This window comes from Hyla sarda, unplaced genomic scaffold, assembly GCF_029499605.1.
Source record: "Hyla sarda isolate aHylSar1 unplaced genomic scaffold, aHylSar1.hap1 scaffold_535, whole genome shotgun sequence".
Taxonomy (NCBI): Eukaryota; Metazoa; Chordata; class Amphibia; order Anura; family Hylidae; genus Hyla; species Hyla sarda.
In genome coordinates, this window is record NW_026610546.1 from 22996 (window position 1) to 39959 (window position 16964).

Consider the following 16964-nt stretch of genomic DNA (forward strand, 5'->3'; position numbering starts at 1 on the left):
CCCATACCATTATTGCTAAGCAGCAAGACAGGGGCCCATTGCACTCCCACGGGGCCTTTTTAAATGCAATCCATAACCCGGATTTGCCAGGAACCCTTCTTACTCCTCCTACTTGCATGTGACACTGGGCTTAGGATCTGCATAGGAAACACACACACAAGCACACACCTACCTTTGTTGCCTGCAGATGCCTCCTTGGCTGTCCCCAAACGGTATCAAACCAACACCCACGGGAAGCTGTAAGCATAGAGGACATGCCTGCACCCCATTGGACTTACCTGTGTGGGTTAAATCCGGGTTATTTGACAACCTATGGCGGTGATGGTTCTGCTCAGGCAGAGCAGTGCTGATGCTCCTCATAAAGCTGTCGCTGCTGTGAAGGTTCTAGGTGACATCACAAATCCCTATGGTTACATACACAACAAAGCTGGGTTGTTGTTGTTTACACTCTGCAAGGCCTGTGGAAGTGAGTGACATCATAGCACTGTAGTTCTGAGGGTTCTAGATGGATGCAACAATCTCCTGTTGCTTCTATGAAGGCCGTAATAGACGACATCACCAAACAGCTCCATAGTCACATACACAGCAAAGGAGAGATGTTGTTTACACCTAGTGATGTCAGTGGTATTGAGTGACATCATAGCACAGTGCTAAGGCTCCTGGGCCTGGACACAGCAGCGGCTGCAATATCTCAACGGAGAATACGTTTATATATATGTGTGTGTGTGCGCGTATATATATATATATATATATATATATATATATATATATATATTTCTCCGCCGAAATCACTTTTAAACCCATTTCCACCTTTTTTTCCCTTCTCTTCCTCTTACTTTTTTTTCACGTTTTTTTACGTTTTTCTCCTTTTCGCCTCTTTTCTGGGCGTATTATTCTTCTTTTTCTTCTTTTTTTTCGTCTAATGCATACCCCATCAGTGCAGCAATGCTTATTCAATACCGCCAGCAGATGGAGACACTGGGGGATAATTTTCTAAGGATTTATACTGATTTTTCCTGTCTGAATTTGTCGCACAGAAAGTTGCAGGCCAAATATGTGCGACATTTCTGCGACTTTAGCTTCTAGAGCATTTTTACAACATTATACATAGGTGCTGAATACATAAAAAGCGACTGTTCAGCGACAGACAAGTCGCATCGGCTGAAAGTAGGCCAGAATGTCAGTCCATGTTGGAGCAGGTTTAGATACAGTCTAAAGCATAGATCTCAAAGTCTGTGCACAGAATTTAGCAAGGGCCTCGCACCTTCTGATGCATCAGGTAGGTGCACAATAGCATAGCCTAACCCTCTGTACTTTGGTCTATATTGATGCGGGACATAGACAGCCAGCTGATGACCAATCCATTAGTGCAATGGATGGCTGGAAGCATTTGTCTTTGCCTTTGCAATACCACAGAAGCAATGCATGGTCAATGTACAGCAATGACACACCTGTGTGAACAGCCAGGAGACCCCCCCCCCATGTTATGTTACATAGTTACATAGTTAGTACGGTCGAAAAAAGACATATGTCCATCAAGTTCAACCAGGGAATTAAGGGGTAGGGGTGTGGCGCGATATTGGGGAAGGGATGAGATTTTATATTTCTTCATAAGCATTAATCTTATTTTGTCAATTAGGAACATTCAGCACCCACCCGCTATCAAGGCAGCTGCCTATCATGTCATGCCCTACCTGCACAGGTGTGCTGGCTACTCAAATGATCCAATTAAGGAGGCCATTTAGTCAGCAGCAGCAGAAGTCCTGTGCCTGGACGCTCCAACAGCGGCCAGACACAAGCAGAAGCAGAAGCAGCAGAAGCAGCAGCAGCACCACCTTTTGTTTTTTGGCTGCAGAAGCAGCAGCAGCAAGGCCCACAGGGCTGGCTAGCTGGCTAGCCAGCAAGCAGGTAGCAATGAAAGTAGGAATCTTTCTTTTTAACCCTGTAAGGGGGTGGTGCACTGTACCCGAAGATACTGCCATATCGGGTCAATGCATAGGGCGACGGAAGCAAGCTTCGAAATCAGCCCCCGTTCTCAAAAATCCATTTAATATATGGTCCCCAGATAGGGGACGTATCAGATATTAAACTGATAAGAACAGATACTACACTTGATCTTAGCCAAAAGGCCGAGAAGCGATAACCGTGAAAGGGGCGGGCCCAACAAGGTCCCCTTCATGGGCACTATCACTGCTTGCTGTCAGGGAGGCTGCCAGACAATTTTCCATGCACACTCTGGGCTGGGGGGCAGTCAACCACCAGTACACACAGCAGAACCTAAACCCATACCATTATTGCTAAGCAGCAAGACAGGGGCCCATTGCACTCCCACGGGGCCTTTTTAAATGCAATCCATAACCCGGATTTGCCAGGAACCCTTCTTACTCCTCCTACTTGCATGTGACACTGGGCTTAGGATCTGCATAGGAAACACACACACAAGCACACACCTACCTTTGTTGCCTGCAGATGCCTCCTTGGCTGTCCCCAAACGGTATCAAACCAACACCCACGGGAAGCTGTAAGCATAGAGGACATGCCTGCACCCCATTGGACTTACCTGTGTGGGTTAAATCCGGGTTATTTGACAACCTATGGCGGTGATGGTTCTGCTCAGGCAGAGCAGTGCTGATGCTCCTCATAAAGCTGTCGCTGCTGTGAAGGTTCTAGGTGACATCACAAATCCCTATGGTTACATACACAACAAAGCTGGGTTGTTGTTGTTTACACTCTGCAAGGCCTGTGGAAGTGAGTGACATCATAGCACTGTAGTTCTGAGGGTTCTAGATGGATGCAACAATCTCCTGTTGCTTCTATGAAGGCCGTAATAGACGACATCACCAAACAGCTCCATAGTCACATACACAGCAAAGGAGAGATGTTGTTTACACCTAGTGATGTCAGTGGTATTGAGTGACATCATAGCACAGTGCTAAGGCTCCTGGGCCTGAACACAGCAGCGGCTGCAATATCTCAACGGAGAATACGTTTATATATATGTGTGTGTGTGCGCGTATATATATATATATATATATATATATATATATATATATATATATTTCTCCGCCGAAATCACTTTTAAACCCATTTCCACCTTTTTTTCCCTTCTCTTCCTCTTACTTTTTTTTCACGTTTTTTTACGTTTTTCTCCTTTTCGCCTCTTTTCTGGGCGTATTATTCTTCTTTTTCTTCTTTTTTTTCGTCTAATGCATACCCCATCAGTGCAGCAATGCTTATTCAATACCGCCAGCAGATGGAGACACTGGGGGATAATTTTCTAAGGATTTATACTGATTTTTCCTGTCTGAATTTGTCGCACAGAAAGTTGCAGGCCAAATATGTGCGACATTTCTGCGACTTTAGCTTCTAGAGCATTTTTACAACATTATACATAGGTGCTGAATACATAAAAAGCGACTGTTCAGCGACAGACAAGTCGCATCAGCTGAAAGTAGGCCAGAATGTCAGTCCATGTTGGAGCAGGTTTAGATACAGTCTAAAGCATAGATCTCAAAGTCTGTGCACAGAATTTAGCAAGGGCCTCGCACCTTCTGATGCATCAGGTAGGTGCACAATAGCATAGCCTAACCCTCTGTACTTTGGTCTATATTGATGCGGGACATAGACAGCCAGCTGATGACCAATCCATTAGTGCAATGGATGGCTGGAAGCATTTGTCTTTGCCTTTGCAATACCACAGAAGCAATGCATGGTCAATGTACAGCAATGACACACCTGTGTGAACAGCCAGGAGACCCCCCCCCCATGTTATGTTACATAGTTACATAGTTAGTACGGTCGAAAAAAGACATATGTCCATCAAGTTCAACCAGGGAATTAAGGGGTAGGGGTGTGGCGCGATATTGGGGAAGGGATGAGATTTTATATTTCTTCATAAGCATTAATCTTATTTTGTCAATTAGGAACATTCAGCACCCACCCGCTATCAAGGCAGCTGCCTATCATGTCATGCCCTACCTGCACAGGTGTGCTGGCTACTCAAATGATCCAATTAAGGAGGCCATTTAGTCAGCAGCAGCAGAAGTCCTGTGCCTGGACGCTCCAACAGCGGCCAGACACAAGCAGAAGCAGAAGCAGAAGCAGCAGAAGCAGCAGCAGCACCACCTTTTGTTTTTTGGCTGCAGAAGCAGCAGCAGCAAGGCCCACAGGGCTGGCTAGCTGGCTAGCCAGCAAGCAGGTAGCAATGAAAGTAGGAATCTTTCTTTTTAACCCTGTAAGGGGGTGGTGCACTGTACCCGAAGATACTGCCATATCGGGTCAATGCATAGGGCGACGGAAGCAAGCTTCGAAATCAGCCCCCGTTCTCAAAAATCCATTTAATATATGGTCCCCAGATAGGGGACGTATCAGATATTAAACTGATAAGAACAGATACTACACTTGATCTTAGCCAAAAGGCCGAGAAGCGATAACCGTGAAAGGGGCGGGCCCAACAAGGTCCCCTTCATGGGCACTATCACTGCTTGCTGTCAGGGAGGCTGCCAGACAATTTTCCATGCACACTCTGGGCTGGGGGGCAGTCAACCACCAGTACACACAGCAGAACCTAAACCCATACCATTATTGCTAAGCAGCAAGACAGGGGCCCATTGCACTCCCACGGGGCCTTTTTAAATGCAATCCATAACCCGGATTTGCCAGGAACCCTTCTTACTCCTCCTACTTGCATGTGACACTGGGCTTAGGATCTGCATAGGAAACACACACACAAGCACACACCTACCTTTGTTGCCTGCAGATGCCTCCTTGGCTGTCCCCAAACGGTATCAAACCAACACCCACGGGAAGCTGTAAGCATAGAGGACATGCCTGCACCCCATTGGACTTACCTGTGTGGGTTAAATCCGGGTTATTTGACAACCTATGGCGGTGATGGTTCTGCTCAGGCAGAGCAGTGCTGATGCTCCTCATAGAGCTGTCGCTGCTGTGAAGGTTCTAGGTGACATCACAAATCCCTATGGTTACATACACAACAAAGCTGGGTTGTTGTTGTTTACACTCTGCAAGGCCTGTGGAAGTGAGTGACATCATAGCACTGTAGTTCTGAGGGTTCTAGATGGATGCAACAATCTCCTGTTGCTTCTATGAAGGCCGTAATAGACGACATCACCAAACAGCTCCATAGTCACATACACAGCAAAGGAGAGATGTTGTTTACACCTAGTGATGTCAGTGGTATTGAGTGACATCATAGCACAGTGCTAAGGCTCCTGGGCCTGGACACAGCAGCGGCTGCAATATCTCAACGGAGAATACGTTTATATATATGTGTGTGTGTGCGCGTATATATATATATATATATATATATATATATATATATATATTTCTCCGCCGAAATCACTTTTAAACCCATTTCCACCTTTTTTTCCCTTCTCTTCCTCTTACTTTTTTTTCACGTTTTTTTACGTTTTTCTCCTTTTCGCCTCTTTTCTGGGCGTATTATTCTTCTTTTTCTTCTTTTTTTTCGTCTAATGCATACCCCATCAGTGCAGCAATGCTTATTCAATACCGCCAGCAGATGGAGACACTGGGGGATAATTTTCTAAGGATTTATACTGATTTTTCCTGTCTGAATTTGTCGCACAGAAAGTTGCAGGCCAAATATGTGCGACATTTCTGCGACTTTAGCTTCTAGAGCATTTTTACAACATTATACATAGGTGCTGAATACATAAAAAGCGACTGTTCAGCGACAGACAAGTCGCATCGGCTGAAAGTAGGCCAGAATGTCAGTCCATGTTGGAGCAGGTTTAGATACAGTCTAAAGCATAGATCTCAAAGTCTGTGCACAGAATTTAGCAAGGGCCTCGCACCTTCTGATGCATCAGGTAGGTGCACAATAGCATAGCCTAACCCTCTGTACTTTGGTCTATATTGATGCGGGACATAGACAGCCAGCTGATGACCAATCCATTAGTGCAATGGATGGCTGGAAGCATTTGTCTTTGCCTTTGCAATACCACAGAAGCAATGCATGGTCAATGTACAGCAATGACACACCTGTGTGAACAGCCAGGAGACCCCCCCCCCATGTTATGTTACATAGTTACATAGTTAGTACGGTCGAAAAAAGACATATGTCCATCAAGTTCAACCAGGGAATTAAGGGGTAGGGGTGTGGCGCGATATTGGGGAAGGGATGAGATTTTATATTTCTTCATAAGCATTAATCTTATTTTGTCAATTAGGAACATTCAGCACCCACCCGCTATCAAGGCAGCTGCCTATCATGTCATGCCCTACCTGCACAGGTGTGCTGGCTACTCAAATGATCCAATTAAGGAGGCCATTTAGTCAGCAGCAGCAGAAGTCCTGTGCCTGGACGCTCCAACAGCGGCCAGACACAAGCAGAAGCAGAAGCAGCAGAAGCAGCAGCAGCACCACCTTTTGTTTTTTGGCTGCAGAAGCAGCAGCAGCAAGGCCCACAGGGCTGGCTAGCTGGCTAGCCAGCAAGCAGGTAGCAATGAAAGTAGGAATCTTTCTTTTTAACCCTGTAAGGGGGTGGTGCACTGTACCCGAAGATACTGCCATATCGGGTCAATGCATAGGGCGACGGAAGCAAGCTTCGAAATCAGCCCCCGTTCTCAAAAATCCATTTAATATATGGTCCCCAGATAGGGGACGTATCAGATATTAAACTGATAAGAACAGATACTACACTTGATCTTAGCCAAAAGGCCGAGAAGCGATAACCGTGAAAGGGGCGGGCCCAACAAGGTCCCCTTCATGGGCACTATCACTGCTTGCTGTCAGGGAGGCTGCCAGACAATTTTCCATGCACACTCTGGGCTGGGGGGCAGTCAACCACCAGTACACACAGCAGAACCTAAACCCATACCATTATTGCTAAGCAGCAAGACAGGGGCCCATTGCACTCCCACGGGGCCTTTTTAAATGCAATCCATAACCCGGATTTGCCAGGAACCCTTCTTACTCCTCCTACTTGCATGTGACACTGGGCTTAGGATCTGCATAGGAAACACACACACAAGCACACACCTACCTTTGTTGCCTGCAGATGCCTCCTTGGCTGTCCCCAAACGGTATCAAACCAACACCCACGGGAAGCTGTAAGCATAGAGGACATGCCTGCACCCCATTGGACTTACCTGTGTGGGTTAAATCCGGGTTATTTGACAACCTATGGCGGTGATGGTTCTGCTCAGGCAGAGCAGTGCTGATGCTCCTCATAAAGCTGTCGCTGCTGTGAAGGTTCTAGGTGACATCACAAATCCCTATGGTTACATACACAACAAAGCTGGGTTGTTGTTGTTTACACTCTGCAAGGCCTGTGGAAGTGAGTGACATCATAGCACTGTAGTTCTGAGGGTTCTAGATGGATGCAACAATCTCCTGTTGCTTCTATGAAGGCCGTAATAGACGACATCACCAAACAGCTCCATAGTCACATACACAGCAAAGGAGAGATGTTGTTTACACCTAGTGATGTCAGTGGTATTGAGTGACATCATAGCACAGTGCTAAGGCTCCTGGGCCTGGACACAGCAGCGGCTGCAATATCTCAACGGAGAATACGTTTATATATATGTGTGTGTGTGCGCGTATATATATATATATATATATATATATATATATATATATATATATATATATATATATATTTCTCCGCCGAAATCACTTTTAAACCCATTTCCACCTTTTTTTCCCTTCTCTTCCTCTTACTTTTTTTTCACGTTTTTTTACGTTTTTCTCCTTTTCGCCTCTTTTCTGGGCGTATTATTCTTCTTTTTCTTCTTTTTTTTCGTCTAATGCATACCCCATCAGTGCAGCAATGCTTATTCAATACCGCCAGCAGATGGAGACACTGGGGGATAATTTTCTAAGGATTTATACTGATTTTTCCTGTCTGAATTTGTCGCACAGAAAGTTGCAGGCCAAATATGTGCGACATTTCTGCGACTTTAGCTTCTAGAGCATTTTTACAACATTATACATAGGTGCTGAATACATAAAAAGCGACTGTTCAGCGACAGACAAGTCGCATCGGCTGAAAGTAGGCCAGAATGTCAGTCCATGTTGGAGCAGGTTTAGATACAGTCTAAAGCATAGATCTCAAAGTCTGTGCACAGAATTTAGCAAGGGCCTCGCACCTTCTGATGCATCAGGTAGGTGCACAATAGCATAGCCTAACCCTCTGTACTTTGGTCTATATTGATGCGGGACATAGACAGCCAGCTGATGACCAATCCATTAGTGCAATGGATGGCTGGAAGCATTTGTCTTTGCCTTTGCAATACCACAGAAGCAATGCATGGTCAATGTACAGCAATGACACACCTGTGTGAACAGCCAGGAGACCCCCCCCCCCATGTTATGTTACATAGTTACATAGTTAGTACGGTCGAAAAAAGACATATGTCCATCAAGTTCAACCAGGGAATTAAGGGGTAGGGGTGTGGCGCGATATTGGGGAAGGGATGAGATTTTATATTTCTTCATAAGCATTAATCTTATTTTGTCAATTAGGAACATTCAGCACCCACCCGCTATCAAGGCAGCTGCCTATCATGTCATGCCCTACCTGCACAGGTGTGCTGGCTACTCAAATGATCCAATTAAGGAGGCCATTTAGTCAGCAGCAGCAGAAGTCCTGTGCCTGGACGCTCCAACAGCGGCCAGACACAAGCAGAAGCAGAAGCAGCAGAAGCAGCAGCAGCACCACCTTTTGTTTTTTGGCTGCAGAAGCAGCAGCAGCAAGGCCCACAGGGCTGGCTAGCTGGCTAGCCAGCAAGCAGGTAGCAATGAAAGTAGGAATCTTTCTTTTTAACCCTGTAAGGGGGTGGTGCACTGTACCCGAAGATACTGCCATATCGGGTCAATGCATAGGGCGACGGAAGCAAGCTTCGAAATCAGCCCCCGTTCTCAAAAATCCATTTAATATATGGTCCCCAGATAGGGGACGTATCAGATATTAAACTGATAAGAACAGATACTACACTTGATCTTAGCCAAAAGGCCGAGAAGCGATAACCGTGAAAGGGGCGGGCCCAACAAGGTCCCCTTCATGGGCACTATCACTGCTTGCTGTCAGGGAGGCTGCCAGACAATTTTCCATGCACACTCTGGGCTGGGGGGCAGTCAACCACCAGTACACACAGCAGAACCTAAACCCATACCATTATTGCTAAGCAGCAAGACAGGGGCCCATTGCACTCCCACGGGGCCTTTTTAAATGCAATCCATAACCCGGATTTGCCAGGAACCCTTCTTACTCCTCCTACTTGCATGTGACACTGGGCTTAGGATCTGCATAGGAAACACACACACAAGCACACACCTACCTTTGTTGCCTGCAGATGCCTCCTTGGCTGTCCCCAAACGGTATCAAACCAACACCCACGGGAAGCTGTAAGCATAGAGGACATGCCTGCACCCCATTGGACTTACCTGTGTGGGTTAAATCCGGGTTATTTGACAACCTATGGCGGTGATGGTTCTGCTCAGGCAGAGCAGTGCTGATGCTCCTCATAGAGCTGTCGCTGCTGTGAAGGTTCTAGGTGACATCACAAATCCCTATGGTTACATACACAACAAAGCTGGGTTGTTGTTGTTTACACTCTGCAAGGCCTGTGGAAGTGAGTGACATCATAGCACTGTAGTTCTGAGGGTTCTAGATGGATGCAACAATCTCCTGTTGCTTCTATGAAGGCCGTAATAGACGACATCACCAAACAGCTCCATAGTCACATACACAGCAAAGGAGAGATGTTGTTTACACCTAGTGATGTCAGTGGTATTGAGTGACATCATAGCACAGTGCTAAGGCTCCTGGGCCTGGACACAGCAGCGGCTGCAATATCTCAACGGAGAATACGTTTATATATATGTGTGTGTGTGCGCGTATATATATATATATATATATATATATATATATATATATATATATTTCTCCGCCGAAATCACTTTTAAACCCATTTCCACCTTTTTTTCCCTTCTCTTCCTCTTACTTTTTTTTCACGTTTTTTTACGTTTTTCTCCTTTTCGCCTCTTTTCTGGGCGTATTATTCTTCTTTTTCTTCTTTTTTTTCGTCTAATGCATACCCCATCAGTGCAGCAATGCTTATTCAATACCGCCAGCAGATGGAGACACTGGGGGATAATTTTCTAAGGATTTATACTGATTTTTCCTGTCTGAATTTGTCGCACAGAAAGTTGCAGGCCAAATATGTGCGACATTTCTGCGACTTTAGCTTCTAGAGCATTTTTACAACATTATACATAGGTGCTGAATACATAAAAAGCGACTGTTCAGCGACAGACAAGTCGCATCGGCTGAAAGTAGGCCAGAATGTCAGTCCATGTTGGAGCAGGTTTAGATACAGTCTAAAGCATAGATCTCAAAGTCTGTGCACAGAATTTAGCAAGGGCCTCGCACCTTCTGATGCATCAGGTAGGTGCACAATAGCATAGCCTAACCCTCTGTACTTTGGTCTATATTGATGCGGGACATAGACAGCCAGCTGATGACCAATCCATTAGTGCAATGGATGGCTGGAAGCATTTGTCTTTGCCTTTGCAATACCACAGAAGCAATGCATGGTCAATGTACAGCAATGACACACCTGTGTGAACAGCCAGGAGACCCCCCCCCCATGTTATGTTACATAGTTACATAGTTAGTACGGTCGAAAAAAGACATATGTCCATCAAGTTCAACCAGGGAATTAAGGGGTAGGGGTGTGGCGCGATATTGGGGAAGGGATGAGATTTTATATTTCTTCATAAGCATTAATCTTATTTTGTCAATTAGGAACATTCAGCACCCACCCGCTATCAAGGCAGCTGCCTATCATGTCATGCCCTACCTGCACAGGTGTGCTGGCTACTCAAATGATCCAATTAAGGAGGCCATTTAGTCAGCAGCAGCAGAAGTCCTGTGCCTGGACGCTCCAACAGCGGCCAGACACAAGCAGAAGCAGAAGCAGAAGCAGCAGAAGCAGCAGCAGCACCACCTTTTGTTTTTTGGCTGCAGAAGCAGCAGCAGCAAGGCCCACAGGGCTGGCTAGCTGGCTAGCCAGCAAGCAGGTAGCAATGAAAGTAGGAATCTTTCTTTTTAACCCTGTAAGGGGGTGGTGCACTGTACCCGAAGATACTGCCATATCGGGTCAATGCATAGGGCGACGGAAGCAAGCTTCGAAATCAGCCCCCGTTCTCAAAAATCCATTTAATATATGGTCCCCAGATAGGGGACGTATCAGATATTAAACTGATAAGAACAGATACTACACTTGATCTTAGCCAAAAGGCCGAGAAGCGATAACCGTGAAAGGGGCGGGCCCAACAAGGTCCCCTTCATGGGCACTATCACTGCTTGCTGTCAGGGAGGCTGCCAGACAATTTTCCATGCACACTCTGGGCTGGGGGGCAGTCAACCACCAGTACACACAGCAGAACCTAAACCCATACCATTATTGCTAAGCAGCAAGACAGGGGCCCATTGCACTCCCACGGGGCCTTTTTAAATGCAATCCATAACCCGGATTTGCCAGGAACCCTTCTTACTCCTCCTACTTGCATGTGACACTGGGCTTAGGATCTGCATAGGAAACACACACACAAGCACACACCTACCTTTGTTGCCTGCAGATGCCTCCTTGGCTGTCCCCAAACGGTATCAAACCAACACCCACGGGAAGCTGTAAGCATAGAGGACATGCCTGCACCCCATTGGACTTACCTGTGTGGGTTAAATCCGGGTTATTTGACAACCTATGGCGGTGATGGTTCTGCTCAGGCAGAGCAGTGCTGATGCTCCTGATAAAGCTGTCGCTGCTGTGAAGGTTCTAGGTGACATCACAAATCCCTATGGTTACATACACAACAAAGCTGGGTTGTTGTTGTTTACACTCTGCAAGGCCTGTGGAAGTGAGTGACATCATAGCACTGTAGTTCTGAGGGTTCTAGATGGATGCAACAATCTCCTGTTGCTTCTATGAAGGCCGTAATAGACGACATCACCAAACAGCTCCATAGTCACATACACAGCAAAGGAGAGATGTTGTTTACACCTAGTGATGTCAGTGGTATTGAGTGACATCATAGCACAGTGCTAAGGCTCCTGGGCCTGGACACAGCAGCGGCTGCAATATCTCAACGGAGAATACGTTTATATATATGTGTGTGTGTGCGCGTATATATATATATATATATATATATATATATATATATATATATATTTCTCCGCCGAAATCACTTTTAAACCCATTTCCACCTTTTTTTCCCTTCTCTTCCTCTTACTTTTTTTTCACGTTTTTTTACGTTTTTCTCCTTTTCGCCTCTTTTCTGGGCGTATTATTCTTCTTTTTCTTCTTTTTTTTCGTCTAATGCATACCCCATCAGTGCAGCAATGCTTATTCAATACCGCCAGCAGATGGAGACACTGGGGGATAATTTTCTAAGGATTTATACTGATTTTTCCTGTCTGAATTTGTCGCACAGAAAGTTGCAGGCCAAATATGTGCGACATTTCTGCGACTTTAGCTTCTAGAGCATTTTTACAACATTATACATAGGTGCTGAATACATAAAAAGCGACTGTTCAGCGACAGACAAGTCGCATCGGCTGAAAGTAGGCCAGAATGTCAGTCCATGTTGGAGCAGGTTTAGATACAGTCTAAAGCATAGATCTCAAAGTCTGTGCACAGAATTTAGCAAGGGCCTCGCACCTTCTGATGCATCAGGTAGGTGCACAATAGCATAGCCTAACCCTCTGTACTTTGGTCTATATTGATGCGGGACATAGACAGCCAGCTGATGACCAATCCATTAGTGCAATGGATGGCTGGAAGCATTTGTCTTTGCCTTTGCAATACCACAGAAGCAATGCATGGTCAATGTACAGCAATGACACACCTGTGTGAACAGCCAGGAGACCCCCCCCCATGTTATGTTACATAGTTACATAGTTAGTACGGTCGAAAAAAGACATATGTCCATCAAGTTCAACCAGGGAATTAAGGGGTAGGGGTGTGGCGCGATATTGGGGAAGGGATGAGATTTTATATTTCTTCATAAGCATTAATCTTATTTTGTCAATTAGGAACATTCAGCACCCACCCGCTATCAAGGCAGCTGCCTATCATGTCATGCCCTACCTGCACAGGTGTGCTGGCTACTCAAATGATCCAATTAAGGAGGCCATTTAGTCAGCAGCAGCAGAAGTCCTGTGCCTGGACGCTCCAACAGCGGCCAGACACAAGCAGAAGCAGAAGCAGCAGAAGCAGCAGCAGCACCACCTTTTGTTTTTTGGCTGCAGAAGCAGCAGCAGCAAGGCCCACAGGGCTGGCTAGCTGGCTAGCCAGCAAGCAGGTAGCAATGAAAGTAGGAATCTTTCTTTTTAACCCTGTAAGGGGGTGGTGCACTGTACCCGAAGATACTGCCATATCGGGTCAATGCATAGGGCGACGGAAGCAAGCTTCGAAATCAGCCCCCGTTCTCAAAAATCCATTTAATATATGGTCCCCAGATAGGGGACGTATCAGATATTAAACTGATAAGAACAGATACTACACTTGATCTTAGCCAAAAGGCCGAGAAGCGATAACCGTGAAAGGGGCGGGCCCAACAAGGTCCCCTTCATGGGCACTATCACTGCTTGCTGTCAGGGAGGCTGCCAGACAATTTTCCATGCACACTCTGGGCTGGGGGGCAGTCAACCACCAGTACACACTGCAGAACCTAAACCCATACCATTATTGCTAAGCAGCAAGACAGGGGCCCATTGCACTCCCACGGGGCCTTTTTAAATGCAATCCATAACCCGGATTTGCCAGGAACCCTTCTTACTCCTCCTACTTGCATGTGACACTGGGCTTAGGATCTGCATAGGAAACACACACACAAGCACACACCTACCTTTGTTGCCTGCAGATGCCTCCTTGGCTGTCCCCAAACGGTATCAAACCAACACCCACGGGAAGCTGTAAGCATAGAGGACATGCCTGCACCCCATTGGACTTACCTGTGTGGGTTAAATCCGGGTTATTTGACAACCTATGGCGGTGATGGTTCTGCTCAGGCAGAGCAGTGCTGATGCTCCTCATAAAGCTGTCGCTGCTGTGAAGGTTCTAGGTGACATCACAAATCCCTATGGTTACATACACAACAAAGCTGGGTTGTTGTTGTTTACACTCTGCAAGGCCTGTGGAAGTGAGTGACATCATAGCACTGTAGTTCTGAGGGTTCTAGATGGATGCAACAATCTCCTGTTGCTTCTATGAAGGCCGTAATAGACGACATCACCAAACAGCTCCATAGTCACATACACAGCAAAGGAGAGATGTTGTTTACACCTAGTGATGTCAGTGGTATTGAGTGACATCATAGCACAGTGCTAAGGCTCCTGGGCCTGGACACAGCAGCGGCTGCAATATCTCAACGGAGAATACGTTTATATATATGTGTGTGTGTGCGCGTATATATATATATATATATATATATATATATATATATATATATATTTCTCCGCCGAAATCACTTTTAAACCCATTTCCACCTTTTTTTCCCTTCTCTTCCTCTTACTTTTTTTTCACGTTTTTTTACGTTTTTCTCCTTTTCGCCTCTTTTCTGGGCGTATTATTCTTCTTTTTCTTCTTTTTTTTCGTCTAATGCATACCCCATCAGTGCAGCAATGCTTATTCAATACCGCCAGCAGATGGAGACACTGGGGGATAATTTTCTAAGGATTTATACTGATTTTTCCTGTCTGAATTTGTCGCACAGAAAGTTGCAGGCCAAATATGTGCGACATTTCTGCGACTTTAGCTTCTAGAGCATTTTTACAACATTATACATAGGTGCTGAATACATAAAAAGCGACTGTTCAGCGACAGACAAGTCGCATCGGCTGAAAGTAGGCCAGAATGTCAGTCCATGTTGGAGCAGGTTTAGATACAGTCTAAAGCATAGATCTCAAAGTCTGTGCACAGAATTTAGCAAGGGCCTCGCACCTTCTGATGCATCAGGTAGGTGCACAATAGCATAGCCTAACCCTCTGTACTTTGGTCTATATTGATGCGGGACATAGACAGCCAGCTGATGACCAATCCATTAGTGCAATGGATGGCTGGAAGCATTTGTCTTTGCCTTTGCAATACCACAGAAGCAATGCATGGTCAATGTACAGCAATGACACACCTGTGTGAACAGCCAGGAGACCCCCCCCCCCATGTTATGTTACATAGTTACATAGTTAGTACGGTCGAAAAAAGACATATGTCCATCAAGTTCAACCAGGGAATTAAGGGGTAGGGGTGTGGCGCGATATTGGGGAAGGGATGAGATTTTATATTTCTTCATAAGCATTAATCTTATTTTGTCAATTAGGAACATTCAGCACCCACCCGCTATCAAGGCAGCTGCCTATCATGTCATGCCCTACCTGCACAGGTGTGCTGGCTACTCAAATGATCCAATTAAGGAGGCCATTTAGTCAGCAGCAGCAGAAGTCCTGTGCCTGGACGCTCCAACAGCGGCCAGACACAAGCAGAAGCAGAAGCAGCAGAAGCAGCAGCAGCACCACCTTTTGTTTTTTGGCTGCAGAAGCAGCAGCAGCAAGGCCCACAGGGCTGGCTAGCTGGCTAGCCAGCAAGCAGGTAGCAATGAAAGTAGGAATCTTTCTTTTTAACCCTGTAAGGGGGTGGTGCACTGTACCCGAAGATACTGCCATATCGGGTCAATGCATAGGGCGACGGAAGCAAGCTTCGAAATCAGCCCCCGTTCTCAAAAATCCATTTAATATATGGTCCCCAGATAGGGGACGTATCAGATATTAAACTGATAAGAACAGATACTACACTTGATCTTAGCCAAAAGGCCGAGAAGCGATAACCGTGAAAGGGGCGGGCCCAACAAGGTCCCCTTCATGGGCACTATCACTGCTTGCTGTCAGGGAGGCTGCCAGACAATTTTCCATGCACACTCTGGGCTGGGGGGCAGTCAACCACCAGTACACACAGCAGAACCTAAACCCATACCATTATTGCTAAGCAGCAAGACAGGGGCCCATTGCACTCCCACGGGGCCTTTTTAAATGCAATCCATAACCCGGATTTGCCAGGAACCCTTCTTACTCCTCCTACTTGCATGTGACACTGGGCTTAGGATCTGCATAGGAAACACACACACAAGCACACACCTACCTTTGTTGCCTGCAGATGCCTCCTTGGCTGTCCCCAAACGGTATCAAACCAACACCCACGGGAAGCTGTAAGCATAGAGGACATGCCTGCACCCCATTGGACTTACCTGTGTGGGTTAAATCCGGGTTATTTGACAACCTATGGCGGTGATGGTTCTGCTCAGGCAGAGCAGTGCTGATGCTCCTCATAAAGCTGTCGCTGCTGTGAAGGTTCTAGGTGACATCACAAATCCCTATGGTTACATACACAACAAAGCTGGGTTGTTGTTGTTTACACTCTGCAAGGCCTGTGGAAGTGAGTGACATCATAGCACTGTAGTTCTGAGGGTTCTAGATGGATGCAACAATCTCCTGTTGCTTCTATGAAGGCCGTAATAGACGACATCACCAAACAGCTCCATAGTCACATACACAGCAAAGGAGAGATGTTGTTTACACCTAGTGATGTCAGTGGTATTGAGTGACATCATAGCACAGTGCTAAGGCTCCTGGGCCTGGACACAGCAGCGGCTGCAATATCTCAACGGAGAATACGTTTATATATATGTGTGTGTGTGCGCGTATATATATATATATATATATATATATATATATATATATATATATATATATTTCTCCGCCGAAATCACTTTTAAACCCATTTCCACCTTTTTTTCCCTTCTCTTCCTCTTACTTTTTTTTCACGTTTTTTTACGTTTTTCTCCTTTTCGCCTCTTTTCTGGGCGTATTATTCTTCTTTTTCTTCTTTTTTTTCGTCTAATGCATACCCCATCAGTGCAGCAAT

The 16964-nt window shown here is 45.8% G+C and overlaps 7 non-coding genes across 7 annotated transcripts; all 7 read right to left on the minus strand.

Annotated features, from left to right (window-relative positions):
- Positions 1–1950: 1950 nt before the first annotated feature.
- Positions 1951–2141, minus strand: LOC130339081 (U2 spliceosomal RNA). Its single transcript, XR_008879506.1, has one exon. It is a non-coding gene; the product is annotated as a U2 spliceosomal RNA (small nuclear RNA).
- A 2099-nt stretch (positions 2142–4240) lies between these two features.
- LOC130339082 (U2 spliceosomal RNA) lies at positions 4241–4431 on the minus strand. Its single transcript, XR_008879507.1, has one exon. It is a non-coding gene; the product is annotated as a U2 spliceosomal RNA (small nuclear RNA).
- A 2089-nt stretch (positions 4432–6520) lies between these two features.
- Positions 6521–6711, minus strand: LOC130339084 (U2 spliceosomal RNA). Its single transcript, XR_008879508.1, has one exon. It is a non-coding gene; the product is annotated as a U2 spliceosomal RNA (small nuclear RNA).
- Positions 6712–8819: 2108 nt separating this feature from the next.
- Positions 8820–9010, minus strand: LOC130339085 (U2 spliceosomal RNA). Its single transcript, XR_008879509.1, has one exon. It is a non-coding gene; the product is annotated as a U2 spliceosomal RNA (small nuclear RNA).
- A 2099-nt stretch (positions 9011–11109) lies between these two features.
- Positions 11110–11300, minus strand: LOC130339087 (U2 spliceosomal RNA). The gene has a single exon (XR_008879511.1). It is a non-coding gene; the product is annotated as a U2 spliceosomal RNA (small nuclear RNA).
- Positions 11301–13392: 2092 nt separating this feature from the next.
- Positions 13393–13583, minus strand: LOC130339088 (U2 spliceosomal RNA). The gene has a single exon (XR_008879512.1). It is a non-coding gene; the product is annotated as a U2 spliceosomal RNA (small nuclear RNA).
- Positions 13584–15677: 2094 nt separating this feature from the next.
- LOC130339090 (U2 spliceosomal RNA) lies at positions 15678–15868 on the minus strand. The gene has a single exon (XR_008879513.1). It is a non-coding gene; the product is annotated as a U2 spliceosomal RNA (small nuclear RNA).
- Positions 15869–16964: the final 1096 nt, after the last annotated feature.